The sequence below is a fragment of the Homarus americanus genome, unplaced genomic scaffold (assembly GCF_018991925.1).
Source record: "Homarus americanus isolate GMGI-L3 unplaced genomic scaffold, GMGI_Hamer_2.0 scaffold57980, whole genome shotgun sequence".
NCBI classification, from domain to species: Eukaryota; Metazoa; Arthropoda; class Malacostraca; order Decapoda; family Nephropidae; genus Homarus; species Homarus americanus.
This window is the reverse complement of record NW_024716703.1, coordinates 10,905,178-10,926,430: the sequence shown is the minus strand read 5'-3', so window position 1 is coordinate 10,926,430 and position 21,253 is coordinate 10,905,178.

Here is a 21,253-nt window from a genome sequence, read left to right as displayed (position 1 = left end):
AACAACCACAAGCATGATTATACCACCCATGACCATGATTATAACAACCACGACCATGATTATAACAACCACGACTATGATTATAACAACCACAAGTATGATTATAACAACCACAACCTTGATTATAACTACCAAAAATATGATTATAATACCCACGACCATGATTATATCAACCACGACTGATCATAACAACCACGACTATGATCATAAAAACCACGACCATGAATATAACAAACACGACCATAATTATAACAACTACTCCTATGATTATATCACCCACGACCATGATTACAACAACAACGAATATGAATATTACAACCAGAACCATCATTATAACAACCAGGACAATGATTATAACAACCACTTCCATGTTTATAACAACCACGACCATTATTACAACAACCACGACTATGATTATAACAACCACGACCATGATTATAACACCCACGACCATCATTATAACAACCACGACCATGATTATAACAACCACGATTATGATTATAACAACCACGACCATGATTATAACAACCACAACCTTGATTATAACCACCCACGACCATGATTATAATACCCACGACCATGATTATAACACACTCGACCATGAGTATAACAACCACGACCATGATTATAACAACCACGACTATGATTATAACAACCCCAACCATGATTATAACAACCACAACCTTGATTATAACAACCACGAATATGATTATAATACCCACGACCATGATTAAAACAACCACGACTGATCATAACAACCACGACTATGATCATAACAACCACGACCATGATTATATCAACCACGACCAAGATTATAACAACCACGACCATTATTATAACAACCACGACCATGATTATAACAACTACGACTATGATTATATCACCCACGACCATGATTATAACAACCACGAATATGATTATAACAACCAGGACCATGATTATAACAACCACGACCATGATTATAACAACCACTACCATGATTATAACATGCACGACCATGATTATAACAACCACGACCATGCTTATAACAACCACGACTATGATCATAACCACGACCATGATTATAACAACCTCGACCATGATTATAACAGCCACGACCATGATTATAACAGCCACGACCTTGATTATAACAACCAAGACTATTATTATAACAACCACGACCATGATTATAACAACCACGACCATGATTATAACAATCACGACTATGATTATATCAACCACGACCATGATCATGACAACCACAACCATGATTATAACAACCACAACCATGATCATAACAACCACGACCATGATTGTAACAACCACGACCATGATTATAACAACCACGACCATGATTATAACAACCACGACCCTGATTATAACAACCACGACCATGACTATAACAACCACGACCATGATTATAACAACCACGACCATCTGGAAAACCATGTCGCTGTACGCTGTCAGCCAATACGGCGGTTGCGCGCTAGTCAAGCACGAGAGTTCGAACTTTCATGCCTCGGTAAACTGTACCACTGGACTCGCCACCGAGCACGAAGGGCCCACGATCACTTGTTTGAAAGTCTATATTCTGGGTAAAACACCCTATCAACTGAAGGAGTGATGGCTTTGGATGCGGGTTCATACTCTCGTGATTCAAGACTCTCGGAGACTAGTATCGGCAATGCTGATTGTAGTAAGTGGAAGTGTGGGAGGGTATACAGCACATCCCAAGGTATTTGTAAATATTAACTTTTTCTAGCCTTAATCCGTTCAAAAATAAATCCCTTTGTTCATAATTTATAACCTAATATTTAGTTTTTCATTGTTAATTACAAGGCCGATTCTACAACAAAGTGTACTCAATGCATCTAAATCCTTTCGCATGTTTCTCATACCTTTACACTGTAAACGTATATCTTCAGCATATATTACAACCTGTATGTCTCCAAGAAATTCGTAGCGAGCCATTATGTTCTTCAATATGTTAAAAAGATTGGGCTAAGTACACCTCCCTGTGGAGTCCTCAACTCCATCTCTCTTTTTTCTGAGTACCAACCATGAAACCATACGCTAGCCATTCTGTTACTTAAGTAATCCACAATCCATTTCAGCAACTTCCAAGAAACCCCTAAATCAATTAGTTCCTCAATTATGGCTTCTTTATTTTCCATATCAAAGGCCCCTTTTAAGTACAGTATACAAAAATCCTGCATGTAGCCTTGGAGTTATTCAAACACTTTACAACACAGTCTGCAGTACTTCTCCCTTTCATAAATCCATGTAAATTGGGCGCCAAGATATTTTCCACTTTATACAACAACCTGTTTAATATTATTCTTTCCCTCATTTTACTAAAACAAGAGGTCAAAGATATGGAACGAAAATCTCCATTGTTCTTTGGTATTGGTATAATTACTGCTTTCTTCCACTTAAGAGGGATACAACCTCCATTATAAGACATATTAAACAAGTCAAACAGGGGCCCTTCTCTAATACCGGCCAGATAGTTAAGGATATCATATGTTATTCCTCATCACCGGGTTTCGTAGACTTTCCATTTTCAATCGCACATAATAACTCGCTTCTCGTTATAGGAACACATGTATCATCCCCAGTGTACATTGACTTTGTATTAACTCACGCCTAAGTCTACACTTACTTTGTAATGAGGCCTGCACACTCTGAGGTAATACGGCAAAACTAGCAGTCCCAGCCCAGTTCTGAAAAATTGACGAGGCCTGCTCTGTGGGTCAGCGTAGCTGTTGCCCTTGCTTAGAACACTTAACACTTTGTTCATTCTCATCCATATGTTACCCAAGCTCTTGCCTTTAGCAATTATCCCTAAAAAATCTGGCCAGTATTTATTCCGCACCTCATGCTTGATTTCACTACACATTTTTTTTAGTTTCTTTCAGTACTTCCTTGATTTCATTATCATTTGGATTTGCAATCCATTCTATTTGCACCTTTCTAAGGAGTTTACTCCAGCCCTGAACCAATTTGCCATTAACATATTACGTTTCCCATTATTTATTTATCTTTTATAACTAAACTTTCTTGTCAAAACAGAATCAATAATATGTAATAAATTATCACAAAAGTTATCAACATCCTTTGGTTCATAATCTGTATACCAATACTGTATAGTAGTGATCAGCTCTTGTTTTTTGTCTTCCGGCAATCAATATCTTTTCAGCTTAATTAACTTTTGTATTTTGTTAATATGTATAGGAATTCGCAATGCATAATGATCACTAAGCAAATCCCTAACTATCTCAGCATTCGCTCTTATTCCACATGTATTAAAACATACTGCATAATCTAACCTTCCTCCAATATTTCAATATCATCAAACTCCTCCAAGAAGTGTAATCATCTCCTTACATTAATTTTGCTGGGTTCCATAGTACCCAGGAATTCGTGTCTAGCATTAATATCACCGACCAAAACAATAACAGCATTAAATAGGCACTCAGGCATGTCATCAATATCCAAATTTTGAGGATGTACATAGACTTCCCATGGACGTAGATTTTAACATACAAACTTTCAACCCCATTCTGCTTGTCAGCTATTACCAATTCAACCGGTACATTTTTCCGAACATAAGTTAACAGACCTATTGTATTATTTCTATTATTAGCTGGTAAACAGAAACATTAATGTTTACGTAAATTCATCAAATTACCATCCTCCGTGCCCGTCTCTTGTAAGGCTATAACATCCATCTTATACAACAGTGCATAAGCATGCACATCTGTGGTCCTAGGATGTAAGCTATTAACATTCCATGAAAGTATACTTAAACTAGTGTCTTCCATTTTCCCTCTTAACAACAGAAACTAAACTTATTCTCTCATTCACAAACTGTTCCATTACTTCTTTCACTCGAGCTAATACCTTATCATGTAATACTTCGGGGGTGTCACCCCACTTGTGGGTTATCTCTTCCCTAATGTCCACATTTCCGGTCCCCCGTACATTGGGGGCAGCTAAATGCAATTTTTCAAGAGAATCATGCAAATGGTGATACAAGCACCAAATTTGGCATGTTAATTCTCTAATGGTTACTAGACAAGTCTGCCTGATTGGCCATTTAAAAATCCAATATGGCGGCTATTTTTCAAGATGGCCGCCATATTGACCTTCAAAAGTTGATTTTTCTTCTAGAATTTGTTGTAGTAGGTCGATCTGAGTGATCTTGGTGTCGATATGTATGTTTTCAAGCATGCTCAGATTTTTTTTTAAGGTTTTAAGTCTATTGTAACATTTTATCCACATAAAATAGCACTTTTAGTTAAAAAAATTATAACAAAAAAGAACTTACTAAAAAAAAAAGGTACTCACTATTCGCATGTCCTGTGACTTCTGACAGTACATCTTTGTGCATTTACTGCTGTTCACATATGCAGCTGCAAAGTGCTGTGAAGAAAAGTCCAGAGCGAAAGCATTTGCATACTCTTCCTGCAGGTCTGACTGGATTGACTCAGGTCCTGGCAATGAATGAGGTGCTACCAAGGGAGGATTGGGATTCTTCATAATATAAGCTGGTCGGACATTGGTGAATGCCTCTGGAAGCTCAGGAACTTTCTTGACCATCGTGTATCTGCATTCCGTCTGAGTGGCTCACGCTCCTCACCAGCCTGCTCAGGGCTTGCATGTTGGAAGATGGACACACTGGTCTCATGGAAGGACCTTTTGGCCGTGGTCGCAGTGGGGTTGTGGTCAATGTTGCCCACTGCTGATGTCGTGAACAACTGCTTCCTCAAGATTGATGGACACACCACTCCATCTTCCACGTACTGGCATACAACTGCTTCTCCTAGCTGGGCTGATAATTGTAGAACTCTGTCATATGAAATGCTGACCCCATTTTCATGCAGCATGTCGATGAGCTGCCTCTTTCTTGTCTTAGCAAGCACAGACACGCCGACGTAGATAGCAAAAGGTGTCTCATGGTCCTTGGAGTGTCTGTGGATTTGTGTTCCTACCTTGTAGTTGGCAAAGCAGTTGTACTGTAAGAGCTGTGACATAGCAAGGTCAGACTTCGATATGCCATGCTGGAGTTGGGATTTGATATCTGCACCATGTTCGATCATGCATACAAATTGAAGCAGTGATGGTGGAACAGCCTGTTCAATGCATCTTTCATAAAATGTACTGCTGAAGTGTGACTTCTGCTGAAGTATGTCCCGTCGTATCATCCCAGCAGCCTTGGACAGATGGATCGCGTCACCGTATTTGCTTGCTTGTGCCAGGATTGAGCCAACATCCTTCTCAAAATCCAGTAGGATATATCTTCCTTGGTGATGAGCTTGCAGCTGGGGGATGTGAAAAAGCAGCTGGTCCTTCAGTTGATTAGCATGAACATCGGGCGATCCAACACCCAGCTGCTTGTAACAGGCCCCTGTCTCATCAACAGAACGTATTATATAAATGGGTCAATACATCTGATATTATATTCAGATTCACCACCCTGTAACTTTCCACTGTCTATGAGTAAGACATGAGATTGACACGTGAGCGGGCAACTTACCCAAGAGGGCGAGACCCATAGCTCAGCATTTCTGTAAGCACGCACTGCGATGCCCCTAAGCTTCAGTAGCTCACCACAACTCATATCGTAAGGACGTGACCTAACGTTTATCATACATAAACGCCGTCCCTTTCTCATTCACTCCTAGACAGTGAGACTTACGGTTGATATACACTCAGGAATTATATATATAATTTTTATAATAAAACAAAGGAACTACCGTTTGGGTTTCGTTACTTAAAACCCAAATATAAATATGTGTGAACGGACTGGTTAATTGGACAAGCAGCCGATTCATATAGGTGGCAAGCGGTGTGTACGGATTCTTCAAACTGGTAGTCGTATCATCCGTCTGTGTCTTGTGAAAAACAAGAAACCACACAGCAGTGACGCGTTACATAATCCGAGTGTTTAAAACTATATCCCGTATTGAGACGATATGTAGTGAGCGCTCCTTATCTCTGTCACATACAAATACGTGCAGAATTCGTAATATACAAATATTACAGCCTGTTGGTACATATCCAGATTGAGCCGGTTGAGATAGACTCCACTCAGCATTCCCTAGACATTACAGTGTTGCAGTGTTGAACAACAGTTTCGTAGCCTGGAATTCAATTGGTATTTCACTAGCAGCTGAGCAGTATTGTTGTGTCATCAGCGCGAATTACGAAGTTCCGGTGTCATCATACAAATCTCCATATATACGTGGACTGTGAAGAATTGGCACACGGCAGTTTTCGCCAGCGAACCAGCACGACCAGTGTGATAACCAATCATCAGTTTTCTGATCGCCGGAGGAGGAACTCACCTAAATCAAGTGGAGTCGTCTCTCACCAAAGCAGAAGCGTCATCTCGTTGCCAAGGAAACCAGCAGCAGCGCACGCATCCTAGGAAGAGGCCCCACCCACCACTCCACTCAGAACTTTTGAAGGATCACATTTCTATACAGACGTACTTATCTGTATAAATAGGTATTTAAATTACATAGTTCTACACACATGAACACGTTCGAGAGATATCTTCACACCGATAGGTTCGTCGGATAGGATTATTTCAATGATAAAGTGTCGAATGTAAGATTAATGTATTGAAATCCTATAATTTACAGTAGTTTGTAAGTGTCTGTCTTCTTATTGATAGTTTAATAATTAACTACAAAACATATTCATTTGTCTTGTAAATGAGAGGCAAGTGATCTACTTACTGTTAAGTATTCATTGACCCAAGGGGGCTAATAGATAATTTCTAAGTTTCCCATGTCTAATGTAGATGAAATCGAACGCCTAGCGCAACTGTTTGTGGATAACCAACTCATCAATGATCAAGCCCAGACTGACATAGATTTTGAGTATGGAACACAGTTAAATGAGTCGGTAGGAAGTAGTGAGAAAGTTATAGACGAATCATTTGACGACTTAAACCGTCGTACCCTACGGTCTGGTAATCACTATAGTACCTCACCTAAGTATACTAAAGCAGTTACCCCTGTTACAGGTGATAGTGTGTCTGTTGCTAAATCGGTAACAACCTTATTAACCCAGCCTTCTGTTAAGAGTAAGAATACTAACTTGCTTAATAACACTAAAATGGCATCTTCTAACCCTCACACCAGTACTATTACCACACCTAAAGCTGATAATGTTATTAATATCATGCAGCGCGGCGATTATGTTCGAAATTTCACGGGACAAGACGATTATAGGGTCGCACATTTTATTCGTGCATGTGAAGATAGCATGCACAATAGTCACATAACGACTGACGAAGAAAAGAAAGCATATGTACGTTCCCATATAACGCAGGGTTCCTATGCAGGCAGTCGTTTAAATGCGTTTGGTTTACAAAGCCCTGACTATGAAAAGTTCAAGCGAACGCTAATTGGGATTTTTGAGGGTAGGTCACAGCTGGGCCAACTGCAATGGATCTTCAGATGGTTGGATCGCTGTATTCCAGGTATACAAAACGAAACACCCGTTGACGCTGTTGACATCGCGGGCGAGGTTCGCCAGGACATGCAAGCGACCTTCCGGTCATCAGGCTGGTACAACTCACAGGGTGATATGCCGCCGGAAAATGTGGAAACATTGATAGAACTAATAAGTTTTCTTCTTTCCGTCCGTGTTCCCTTATATAGCCGGGCACAGGAAGTACAGTATGAACCACCCTTGGATATGGTGGAATACGCAAACAAGCTCTGTCCCCAGGCTACGGGCCCCTTACTGGCGCAACCCTCAGTGACGTCACCACAACCCCAGCCGACTCAGATGCCACAGATGCCTCACTCCCAGACTCCTTATGCGACACACTTAGCTCCGATCGCTCCTCCCCTCCTAACATATAAACAGAAAACATCGTTACGATGCGCACATTGTAATAAACGTGGCCACGTAATGGAAGATTGTTTTCAGCTCCGAGGTAATAGTGCTAATTTTAAGGCCACACCCGGTGCAAAGCCATTCTCAAGGTCAAACAGTGAGGGAGTAAAAGCAGCACCTCCTCCTACCCAGACAGCGCGCAAATGGTGCGCTCTTCACAAATCGACATCTCATAGTTCACATGAGTGCGATATACTAATAAAGGCTAGGGGAGTAGACCTAAGTGAAAGGGAGGTGTCGTATAGGCGCAAGCAGAAACGTCCCCAGGACAAGTCATCGGGGGAAGACCAGCGCACACTACAGCAAGGAGAGGGATAGATAGGGTAATTCCCGCCCCTCCTCACAGCACTTCTATAGCGGCCTCATTAATAGCGGCGCTTAGCAAAGTGGAAGTGTTGTCAGTACCGGTGAGAGTGGATAATACCAGATTGGCTCTTGATATAGACACAGGTGCTTGCGCTAATGTATTGGCCTTGACATCATATCACGAGTTACAACGTAAATTCCCTCACCGCAAATTCAAATGGAGGCCTAGTAACGCTGAGCGCGAAGGAGTTTCAGGTACTCAGCTGAGCATCAAAGGAATGGTGACGTTACCAGCAGTTCAATTTGCCAGCTGACGGGTTACTTGGTCTACCAACTCTTCGAAAGAACATGATAGATGTTCATCCACGTAATAATAGTGTTACGTTTAAAGGTGTTTCCTACACAGCAATGAGTCATTCTGAACCTTTGCTCACCGCTAGGACGAAAGTGTTGTCCACCAATCCTATTAAGAGGAAGGCGGATCATGCGTCAGAGATATCTCTCGACCTCAACCACACACCTTCCCAGCGTGATTACAGCAGCAAGAGTTGGAAGATAGTACCTGCAATGTTGAAGAGTACTCTCCATTACCAGAATGAGGAATTCACCAACGCAACAATCCTGTGAGCTGAAGTGAACATTAGTTTCTGCAAATGATTTGTTCACTGCCCAGGGTGTGACAGGACGTGACTGCAGTTGTTGAGACTACTCATCAATCAACATCCTGTCAACAAAATTCTTTCGTATGGCGTGAACAACCCCCAGTTACCAGCACCCAGCACCCACCCTAGTGATGATGACACATCCGGTCTGAGAGATGGTCTCAGCATTCTGAGGTATGGTGTTGTGGATGACGTTGTGTAACAATTAGCGGCGGTTTGCTGTACTCAGGATTTTTGTGAGCATTGACCCAATCACCGGACCTTGGAATCAGTTGTGTCTACTGTGGTACACACACACACAAGTCTACGGGATTGCGGGAGCAATTTCACATTATCAAGATATTAAAGAAAGGATGTTATGTGTGTGATTTTCTAGATATCACAGCAATGTCGAAGTGCAACCAAATAAATTCCTAATTCGAGGTATTGTTGCGAATTGCCAACAGACTCGACTGGCCAGGATAGATCAAATAGCGCCACATGTTAAGGTGATCGATCATCCTCAGGGCAAGACACGCCTGTTAGAGCTGCTTGCCGACTACAGAAATAGTAGCCTTGCCAGGGGAAACGCTAGGTCAGACAGATTTAACATCCCATCATATAGCGTTAAAGGAAGGAACCAACCCTATTTACGTACCAGCTTATAGACTACCTCATAGCCAGCGCGCTGTAGTGCAAGATATGGTACAGGGTATGTTAGATGAGAATGTCATTAGACACTCAGAATCCCCCTTTAACAGCCCATTATTCCTCGTCCCGAAAAAGGATGGTGGATGGCGCCCTGTCATAGATTTCAGGCGCGTAAATGATCAAACAATCCCTGATAGGTACCCAATGCCTATCTTGAGTGACATATTGCAATCCTTAGGCAAGGATAATGCGGTATTTAGCAACTTAGATTTGCTTAGTGGGTATTGGCAAATACCACTCGATGAAAAATCACGAGAAATCACGGCATTTAGCACGCCTCTAGGCCACTTTGAGTTTCTACGAATGCCATTTGGTCTCAGAAATGCCCCACTAACATTTCAAAGAATGATCAACACCCTGTTTGCCGGACTAATTGGTAACACAGTCTGCGCTTATTTGGATGATCTAATAGTAGTCAGTAAGGACGTCGATTCCCATCTGATAAAACTGCGTGAAGTTTTGGCCAAACTTTCCACAGCAGGCCTCAAAATAAAACTCTCAAAGTGCGAGTTTAAAATCCAGAATCCATTTCCTTGGTCATGTAGTCGACGGTGAGGGCATACACACAGTTAATGATAAAGTCAAAGCTGTATCTCAGTTCCCGCGTCCTACCTCAAATGATCATGTGCGTAGCCTTCTCGGATTATCTGGTTATTATCGTTCCTTTATCAAGGACTATGCAACATTAGCATCGCCCCGAACGAGGTTGCTCAAAAAAGATGCAGTGTTCATATGGGATGCTGAACACGAGGAAAGTTTTACGGCATTGAAGACAGCGCTAACCAATGCCCCGGTTCTAGCATTCCCAGACTACACTCAACATTTCACTCTCTGTACTGACGCTCCCGGAATTGGAGTCGGAGCAGTGCTCATGCAAGAGGACACGCGTGGGAAGTTTAGAGTGATAGCATTTGCAAGTCGCAAACTAATCGATGCTGAAACACGTTATTCGGCGACGCATTTAGAAACGTTAGCCGTTGTGTGGGCACTTAAGAAGTTCAAAGACATTATCTTTGGCTACAAGATAACTGTTTTTACTGATCATGTGGCAGTCACCGAACTGTTCCATGGCAGAAACTTATCAGGCAGATTAGCACGCTGGTATCTGACAATTCAAGAGTTTGACCCCGAATTTAGGTATTTATCTGGGAGGGCGAATGTTATCGCCGACGCTCTGTCAAGAAATATAGCACCAGTAATGCCTGTATCAGCATTCACTCTTTCGCAGCTGGAAGATGAGCAACGACGCGACCCATATTGGTCAGCTGTTATTTTTGCTCTCGAATCGGGCGAGGATGTTAAACTCCCCAAGTTATTTCTTCCCTTAAGTCAGTTTGAATTACGACATAACATACTCCATAGGACGAGAAAATCTCCTGAGGGTAATGTGTCTCAAATAGTCGTACCTGACACGTTGCGCAAAGCAGTAATGACATTGTTCCACGATGTCCCACAAGCAGGTCACCAAGGTCGTGATAAATGCTTAGCGGATTTACGAAAGAAGTATTTCTGGAACACTATGAAGAAAGACATAGAATTACACATAGCTAATTGTTTGGCATGTGCTCAACATAAAAGATCAACAGGATCACCAGCCCCGATTCTACAATATCCTACACCAGACCGTCCGTTTGACACAGTCGCTGTTGATGTGTTACAACTCCCAATGAGTCATCAGGGATCAGGATACGTCTTAGGGTGTGTGGATCATTTTTCCAGGTTCGTGGTCTTGGTCCCACTAAAAAGCAAAACGGCCGAAGCAGTAGCCTATGCATTAGTGATGAATCTCATATGTCCATATACTACGCCTAAAGTTCTACTCTCTGATAATGGAACAGAGTTCAAGAATGAGCTAATAGAGCATATATGTTTACAATATGGAATTAAACAAACTTTTGTGACAGCTTATCATCCACAGGCTAATGGCCTTGTTGAAAGAACCAATCGTAAAATCCTAGAAATACTGCGTCCAATTGTTAGTGGTTTTCAATACGCATGGGAGGATTGGTTACCGCAGGTTGCAGCGTCGATTAATGGGTCAGTTAATAGCTCTACGGGCAAAACACCCTACTATATTGTCTATGGCACAGATAAACGTCTGCCTTTCGACATCCTTACAGAGGCGCCATACCCGGTATATAATACGGATGATTTTGCGGCAAAACAAATTCATGTCTTTACAGAAATTCATAACCAAGTACGATCATAGCTAGCGGCGTCGCGCGCCGAAATGATCATCAAACAGCATAAACATGCTAAACCTATCGCACTGAACGTTGGGGACGCTGTTATGTTACGGGAACCTGAAAGGAACTCCAAACTTTCGGCGAAATTTTCTGGTCCATTCCGCATAATCTCAAAAGAAGCAGGCAACAAATTCAAAATATGGAAGCCTAATGCACAGATCGCAGATGTCGTGCACGCGGATCGTCTGAAGAAGACCCAGATAAATGTCTTACCTCCAGTTGATGATAATGTGATTGATACATCCTTACAGACTGTTCAGAAGCAGAATGTCCCAAATGACTATTGTATGAAACTACGTTCTGCGAGTAGACATTAACTCGTTTGTAATTCCTTACAGAATGGCTGGGATCGTCAGTGTCTTGCTTCTACTCTGTTGTGGCACCGTTGTGTTGACGAAAATGTCCACATTAGTCCTCAAACCAGGTGCGCTTGTGGCACCTCTCGGACTCGTTCTCATAGTTGAGGACGTTGTGAACATCAAGTATGAACTACAGCCACTACTCCAACTTCCGCGTCAGATGGAAAACGTCGACGGCCGACTACAATCAGCATTGGACATCCTTCATGGTCTCAGCACATATTCGAAGAATTCGACAATAGTTTCACAAACTATAGACCTTCTACACTTTCGTCTCCAGAACCTTCGCGAGGTTCTCGTCCATGTTGGGAAAAATCTACCTACGTCTCAAGCGGATCTTGCTCAAGAAGTGCATTCTCAGGCACGACGAAAAAGGGGTCTCTTTAATTTTGTGGGTCTCATCCAAAGCGCTTTGTTTGGCACGGCAACGGCCGATGATGTAGCTAAATTGGGGGACCGAATGAACGTTGTCGTTCAGGCTGTATCTCAACAGAATCGCGTTATTTCTCAAACCTTTCACGCGATTACTGTTCTAGAATCAAAGGTTAATGCAATCATAATGGAGTCTACCCAAGTTGCAGTATCATTTAACTCCTATTTTCAATGACAATGAGGTTCACTATTATTACCCGCTGTTGGAGTCAACCCTCACGCACAATGCAATTCTGGTCCACATTCCTATGCGAGGGCAACATGAGTTTAATGCATGGCATTTAGAACCCTTCCCCTGGTTTGTGAACGACACACTGTATACCCTAGATAGGCCTAAAGAACTTTTCTTAGTAGATGAAGAATATTCATTGTTATCAATAGAGGATTCTGAGGTACTGTCACGGTGTAAGTCGTCTTATCTACACCTACACGTGTGTCCAGCCTACATGTTTGCATTTATTCCTGCTGCAGAGGGAATATGTGAATTGGCAGTCATACAACCAAATGCACGCACAGCGTTAGCGCAATGCAGTTATAGGCCAGTTAGTCTAAAGACTGTGTTCCACGCTCACCTTCACAATGTGCAGTATTTGTTCTTTCCAAATCTCACTACTGTAATTTTAAAATGCCAAAATGGTGTTAAGCAGCTAGTTGTGAAAGGGCATTACAAGGCTCCTCATTACTGTGAAATCACTTGTAGTACATTACGGACCTTGCCTACTCATCAGCATTTTGCGTTATATCGAAAACTCAAGTCTGCTTTAATTCCACTTCCTAAAATGAATTTCACTATCAAGGATATTCAAATAGTATCAGAGAAATTAAAAGTGTTAGCTTTCTTGAACGAGACACATTTTGCTGATTTGAATAATAACTTACCATTTTACCTGTCACGGGAATTTGCACTACCAAGTCTTACGATTCCCTCTATTCTGTTAATTCTGGCAACAATGTTCCTGTTCTGTTATTACCGGGCAGTATCATCCAAATTCAACATTGTTCATAACATACTAACCCGTACGACACAAAAGTCTAGGTCCCCTGTAGTAGAGAATACCCCTACAGTAATTTCCCCAGCTTAGTGTCAACATATCTGTTTATAACATGGTTAGGGTTGTCTAGGACGTACTGTACTCTGTGAGTTATTTAGGCCTCACGGAGCTCGGCTGGTAGGTGACCGAGCGATGTAACAGGCCCCTGTCTCATCAACAGAACGTATTATATAAATGGGTCAATACATCTGATATTATATTCAGATTCACCACCCTGTAACTTTCCACTGTCTATGAGTAAGACATGAGATTGACACGTGAGCAGGCAACTTACCCAAGAGGGCGAGACCCATAGCTCAGCATTTCTGTAAGCACGCACTGCGATGCCCCTAAGCTTCAGTAGCTCACCACAACTCATATCGTAAGGACGTGACCTAACGTTTATCATACATAAACGCCGTCCCTTTCTCATTCACTCCTAGACAGTGAGACTTACGGTTGATATACACTCAGGAATTATATATACAACCTTTTATAATAAAACAAAGGAACTACCGTTTGGGTTTCGTTACTTAAAACCCAAATATAAATATGTGTGAACGGACTGGTTAATTGGACAAGCAGCCGATTCATGCTCAAGTCTCTGTCTGTAGGGTGTCACCGGGTCAGCAAGTCTGAAAATGGGTGGTTCACTACCTTCACTAGAAGCTTTCATCTGAGTGATGTAAGTGACCAGTTCAGAGAAAGCAGTTGGGTATGCGTCCTTGTTCGGATGAAGCTCTTGTGCTTCTTCTTGCTCATGAGCATTTCGGTGTGTTCTTTCTCAGTTGTACAGGTCTGCCAGGCACCGAGGGTGATACTTCAGTTCTTGTGCCACAACATCTCCTGCACTTAGTTTGGCGAGGAGTTTTCCATCGCTAAGTGTCTTCGCACAATCATTCAATCTTTTATTAAGTTTCATTGTCATTGCATGTCTTATGTCATCTCCCAAAGCTTCTTCCTCACGTAGAAAGCATTCTGTTGCTTTGGGGTCTCTGACCATTCGTGGTATCTTGGTACTGCTGCCCTCCTCTGTAGCAAGTGCAGAGGTTCGCCTTTTCTGAGCTCTATTTAACTTTGTGTTGTTGAACAGAACTCTGCAACTCTTATGGAACTGTGCCTTGTTTCTCCTCAAGGTCTCCTCTATCCCATCATCTTCAACAAGCTTGATTGGCAGTGCATTGATTGAATGAAATAGAGGAATATTCCTTGCCAAGCTCTTGTAACCGTCATCTCCTTTTTTGGCAGGATTTGCATGTGGAGACTTAAGATCTTCCTTCTTATCCTGTTGACAAAGACAGCACTTTGCCCAGTCAGTGAGGAATGATTTGTTGGTAGATTTTGTGTCCATAACTATTTTTGATCTTCAGGGCCGAGGGTTTATCCTTTTACCACCCTCATGAGCACTTTCTTGCGTGGGATATAACTAGGTTCATGCCTTTTGCCCTACACCTAGTTCGATCGTTCATCCAGTGTCATTAGTCCCGTGCAATCTGTACACCATCCAGATAACTAAAACCCCGTTATCCTTGGCTCAGCTCTCCCGCGCTGGCACATCCTGTCAATTCAGGTGCGGCTGCTTAACTGATTTGGGGTTGGTTAAGCAGCATTTGGAACACTAAGCTGTTGCAGTATGACATGCTTTTTCATAGCTGACACTGAACCCCATGCTGGGTTGCACAGCAGTGTAATGGGCCCCTGTCTCATCAACAGAACATATTATATAAATGGGTCAATACATCTGATATTATATTCAGATTCACCCCCTGTAACTTTCCACTGTCTATGAGTAAGACATGGGTTGTACACGTGAGAGGGCAACTCTCCCAGGAGGGAGAGACCTATAGTCAGCATATCTGTAAGCCCGCACAGCGAGGCCCTCACTCCTCAGTCGCTCACAGAAAGTAATATCGTAAGGACGTGACCTAACGTTTATAATACATAAACGCCGTCCCTTTCTCATTCACTCCTAAACAGTGGAACTTACGGTCGATCTACACTCAAGAAATATATATATAATCCTTTTATAATAAAACAAGGAACTACCGTTTGGGTTTCGTTACTTCAAACCAAATAATAAATATATGTGAACGGCCTGGTTACTTGCACAAGTAGCCGATTCATATAGGTGGCAAGCGGTGTGTACGGATTCTTAAACTGGTAGTCGTATCAAACCGTCAGTGTTTTGGTGAAAAACTGAAAACACACAGCAGTGACCCGTTACATAATCCGAGTGTTTAAAACTATATCCCGTATCGAGACGATATTTAGTGAGTGCTCCTTATCTCTGTCACATACAAAAACGTGCAGAATTCGTAATATACATATATTACAGCCTGTTGGTAAATATCCAGTTTGTGCCAGTTGAAGTAGGCCCCACTCAGCATTTTCTAGTTACAGTGTTGCAGTGTTGAAGAAAGGTTTCATAACTTGGACTAACAATTGATATTTCACAAGCAGCTGAACAGTTTTGTTGTGTCGCCAGCGTTAATTACGAAGTTCCGGTGTCATCATACAAGATTTCCATATATAAGTAGACTGTGAAGACTTGGCACACGGCAGTCTCGCTAGCGACCTAGCAACGAACAGAGTGATAACCAATCATCAGCAGTTTCTGATCGACTGTGGAAAACCTCCCCTAGTTTGAAGTGGACTCGTCTCTCGCCAAGGTAGAAGCGTCTCTTCGTTGCCAAGGAAACCAGGAGCAGCACGTGCATCACCAGGAAGAGGCCCCGCCCACCCTCCACACAAGACTCGACTCGGAACTCGGCTTGAAGGATCACGTTTTCTATACAGACGTAACACCCTGTATAAATAGAATGGCTTGGATCTTCAGTGTGTTACTTCTACGCTGTTGTGGCACCGTTGTGTTGACAGACATGTCCACGTCAGTCCTTAAACTAGGTGCACTTGTGGCACCTCTCGGACGCGTTCTCATAGTTGAGGACGTGGTGAACATCAAGTATGAACTACATCCACTACTCCAACTTCCACGTCAGATGGCAAACATCGACGGCCAACTACAATCAGCATTGGACATCCTTCATGGTCTCAGCACAGCTTCTAAGAATTCGACAATAGTTTCACAAACTATAGACCTTCTACACTTTCGTCTCCAGAACCTTTGCGAGTTTCTCGTCGATGTTGGGAAAAATCTACCTGCGTCTCAAGCGGATCTTGCTAAAGAAGTGCATTCTCAGGCACGACGAAAAAGGGGTCTCTTTAATTTTGTGGGTCTCATCCAAAGCGCCTTGTTTGGCACGGCAACGGCCGATGACGTAACTAAATTGGGGGACCGAATGAATGTTGTCGTTCAGGCTGTATCTCAACAGAATCGTGTTATTTCTCAAACCCTTCACGCGATTACTGCTCTAGAATCAAAGGTTAGTGCAATCATAGTGGAGTCTAACCAAGTTTCGAGGATTGTAACTAGGTTAGAGAAAGCAATCCCGACATTAGAATGGCTCCTTTATTTCACAGAATATTTGCATGCTGCTGAAATTTCAGTTCACAAAATTGTAACCTCTAAAAATGAACTAATAGACAGCATTGTAGATGCCGGGATAGGACGTGTGGACGCGAAGCTTGTGCCTGTGCAGACGCTTCTTGAAGCTTTAAAAATAGCCAAGTTGCAGTATCATTTAACTCCTATTTTTAATGACAATGAGGTTCACTATTAATACCCACTGTTGGAGTCAACTCTCACGCACAGTACAATTCTGATCCACATTCCTATGCAAGGGCAACATGAGTTTAATGCATGGCATTTAGAACCCTTCCCCTGGTTTGTGAACGACACACTGTATACCCTAGATAGGCCAAAAAAACTTTTCTTAGTAGATGAAGAATATTCTTTGTTATCAATAGAGGATTCTGAGGTACTGTCACGGTGTAAGTCGTCTTATTTACACCTACACGTATGTCCAGCCTACTTGTTAGCATTTATTCCTGCTGCAGAGGGAATATGTGAATTGGCAGTCATACAGCCAAATGTACGCACAGCGCTAGCGCAATGCAGTTATAGGCCAGTTAGTCAAAAGATTGTGTTCCACCCTCATCTTCACAATGTGCAGTATTTGTTCTTTCCAAATCTCACTACTGTCATTTTAAAATGCCATGATGGTGTTAGGCAGCTAGTTGTTAAAGGGCATTACAAGGCTCCTGATTACTTTGAAATCATTTGTAGTACATTATGGACCTTGCCTACTCATCAGCATTTTGCTTTAAATATAAAACTCAAGTCTGCTTTAATTCAACTTCCTATAGTGAATTTCACTATTAAGGATATTCAAATAGTATCAGAGAAATTAAAAGTTATAGCTTTATTGAACGAGACACATTTTGCTGATTTGAAAAATAACTTGCCATTTTACCTATCACGGGAATTTGCACTACCAAGTCTTACAATTCCCTCTATTTTGTTAATTCTGGCAATTATGTTCCTGTTCTGTTATTACAGGGCAGTGTCATCCAAATTCAACATTGTTCATAACATACTAACCCGTACGACACTAAAGTCTAGGTCCCCTGTAGTAGCTAATACCCCTACAGTAGTAGAATCCCCAGCTTAGTGTCTACATATCTGTTTATAACATGGTTAGGGTTGTCTAGGACGTACTGTACTCTGTGAGTTATTTAGGCCTCACGGAGGTCGGCCGGTAGATGACCGAGGGATGTAATGGGCCCCCTGTCTCATCAACAGAACATATTATGTAAATGGGTCAATACATCTGATATTATATTCAGATTCACCCCCTGTAACTTTCCACTGTCTATGAGTAAGACATGGGTTGTAGACGTGAGAGGGCAACTCTCCCAGGAGGGAGAGACCCATAGTCAGCATATCTGTAAGCCCGCACACCGAGGCCCTCACTCCTCAGTCGCTCACAGAAAGTAATATCGTAAGGACGTGACCGAACGTTTATAATACATAAACGCCGTCCCTTTTTCATTCACACCTAAACAGTGGAACTTACGGTCGATCTACACTCAGGAAATATATATACAATCCTTTTATAATAAAACAAGGAACTACCGTTTGGGTTTCGTTACTTAAACCCAAATAATAAATATATGTGAACGACCTGGTTAATTGCACAAGTAGCCGATTCAGCAGTGATATCACCAGTGTGCCCTGGTAGTGCCCGACAATCACTCCCTCACATGCAGAGACCCTCTGCATGCTACCCTCACCCAGTTGGAAAAAACATAAAACCAGTACATAAAACCAGTCATAAATAAGACAAATATATATATCTGAGAGTATCAGAAATAGAAAAAAATAATCTGAGCATGCTTGAAAACATACATATCGACACTAAGATCATTTAGATTGACCAACTATATCAATTTCTATAAAAAAAAATCATCTTCCGAAGGTCAATTTGGCAGCCATCTTAAAAAATAGCCGCCATCTTGGATTTCCAAATGGCCAATTAGGCAGATTTGACAAGTAGCCCCTAGGGTATGATCATGCCAAATTTCATGCTTGTATCACCATTTGCACGATTTTTCCATTATCCGCTCTACTAATAGCAAAGATGGTTTGTCCAAATTTATCACTGTATTATTTTTAACCTTTTTTCCTTTTAGTTCAACATCCACATTTCTATGTTCACGAAAATAGGCAATTACCTTCTGGTTGTCCTCTACCTTTTTTCTAAGCATCTGAATTTCTTGCCTGAGTTGAACTACTACACCATACGCATCACCAAACTTGTCAATTACCTTATCTTCTGGAACAACTTTTGGTGTAGCTCTTGCAGCATTTCCTGTTACCTTCAACGTGTCACTCTGTTCCACCCTCTTCTTACTCACAGTCTCAGTTGAAGGTAGAGTTGTCTCACCTGCAACTCCTCGCCCTTCCTTCTTTTCTCGCTGTTGCACATCCCCCATGCTCTGCCAGCGCATACTACGCATCTGTGGCTTCTTATTGCAAATTGAGGAACCTGTATTATGCGCGCCGCCACAATTGCAACAGCACGGCACAACATGTTGCCCAGTCTTTATTTTATTTCCACATTCCACTGAATTATGAGTTTTTCCACAGTAACGACACCGACATTCACTTTGACATTTTCAGGTCATATGGCCCCATCTGCTACACTTGTAACACAAAAAAAGGTTGTTCAATAAACTTTGCAATTCTCCTATATCCTATTCCCTTCATCAAGGCTACCACTTTGTTCTTCTCGCCTCGGATTTCGTGTCACTTTGCCCATACGAATCGTGTATCGTCAAGAAGAAAATCAGGATCCAATATAATCGGGTACATGAAGACGATAACCTTGGTGTGCCAGGTGTGGTGTTCTGCGTCCTGAGGCATCGTCATTATCACCTCCTTAAATCCTGTCGTCGTCGAAAACTTTACCGCTAATCCCCAATTACAGTCAGATAGGAATTATTTTGACCTTCCTTAAGCAAGGGTTCAAACTTTTTATGCTCTCTTCCCAGTGTAGCAGCCCAGAGCAATCGCTCATAGAATGACATGCTTAAATCACTTGGAAAGGTCAAAGTCCTCCTACCTGAGCGGTTTCCACCACCCTGGTTGCTCGGCACATTAGTTGTCACGATGATTCATTCGACCAACCTGCTGCGTTTTATTCCCAGTTGAATTCTGTCTGCTTTCTTCTGCGTGTGCAGTCCTTTTCCTCCTATCATTCATGACCTCATAACTATCACTTCCTTTACTTTTGTATGCCAACTCTCGCCTCCCCTTCTTTTCTGTCTTACTAATCACCTCTTGGAAACTGTCTGTCGCCTCCATTGTTGTTAGCCGCGGATCATCTGCTTCTGATTCGCTACTTGAAAGCCGCAGGTTGTCTTCTATGCTGTTCAGTGGTGCAATCTTTTCTTCTCGAGCCAAAGCTTTCACAAGTTTCTGCCCACCACTTGCCCCAGCCATGGTGCAAACATTAGGCAGCCAGTGAAAATCAGCAGTGTTGTCGCAGAGTACAAGGCTGACAGACACATCCAACCAGCACGGCCAGCGTTCAGAGAATCTCAGACTTCAGAAAATCTACTGTGACAGTGAAAAGTCATGTCCAGGACGTGAACCCTGCTAATCCAGAAAAAAAAAATTCGAATCAGCATGCAAAGATGCCATGTACTGTCAAAAGATGGTGTTCAGCAATGTGAATTTTAGGGGTGAGGGGAATAGAGAGTGAAGGTGGTGTGGGTTGAGACTTCTATGTAGTTAGCATTGCACTATATTATTCACATGAAAGTGAAAGTGAGTCTCATATGCATGCCTGCACATTTGGGACAGTGTGAATACAGCACACTGTATGCTTGGTCAAATTTATACGTATATTTGATCTTCACCGTTGCCACATTCTAATCTAGTTGTGGAATGTTTGGGCCATCTCACCACCTGTCATCCATAATCGAGTAGTTTCATATCTCACTTACTGCCTCTTTATGAGCTGAGCCAGTGAGATGTCAGGTAATCCCATCTACTGGTGCTCTCTCCAACTAGTACCTTGTAACTCTTGTAGTTATTTCGTATTTGTTTAATAGTATTTAACGTTCACACACAAACTATCAGGCATTTATATTTATGTACCAAAATATAGCACTCTCTATGGTTATCAATAATGAACTAACCGATAATATAGCAATTCTTTATTTAT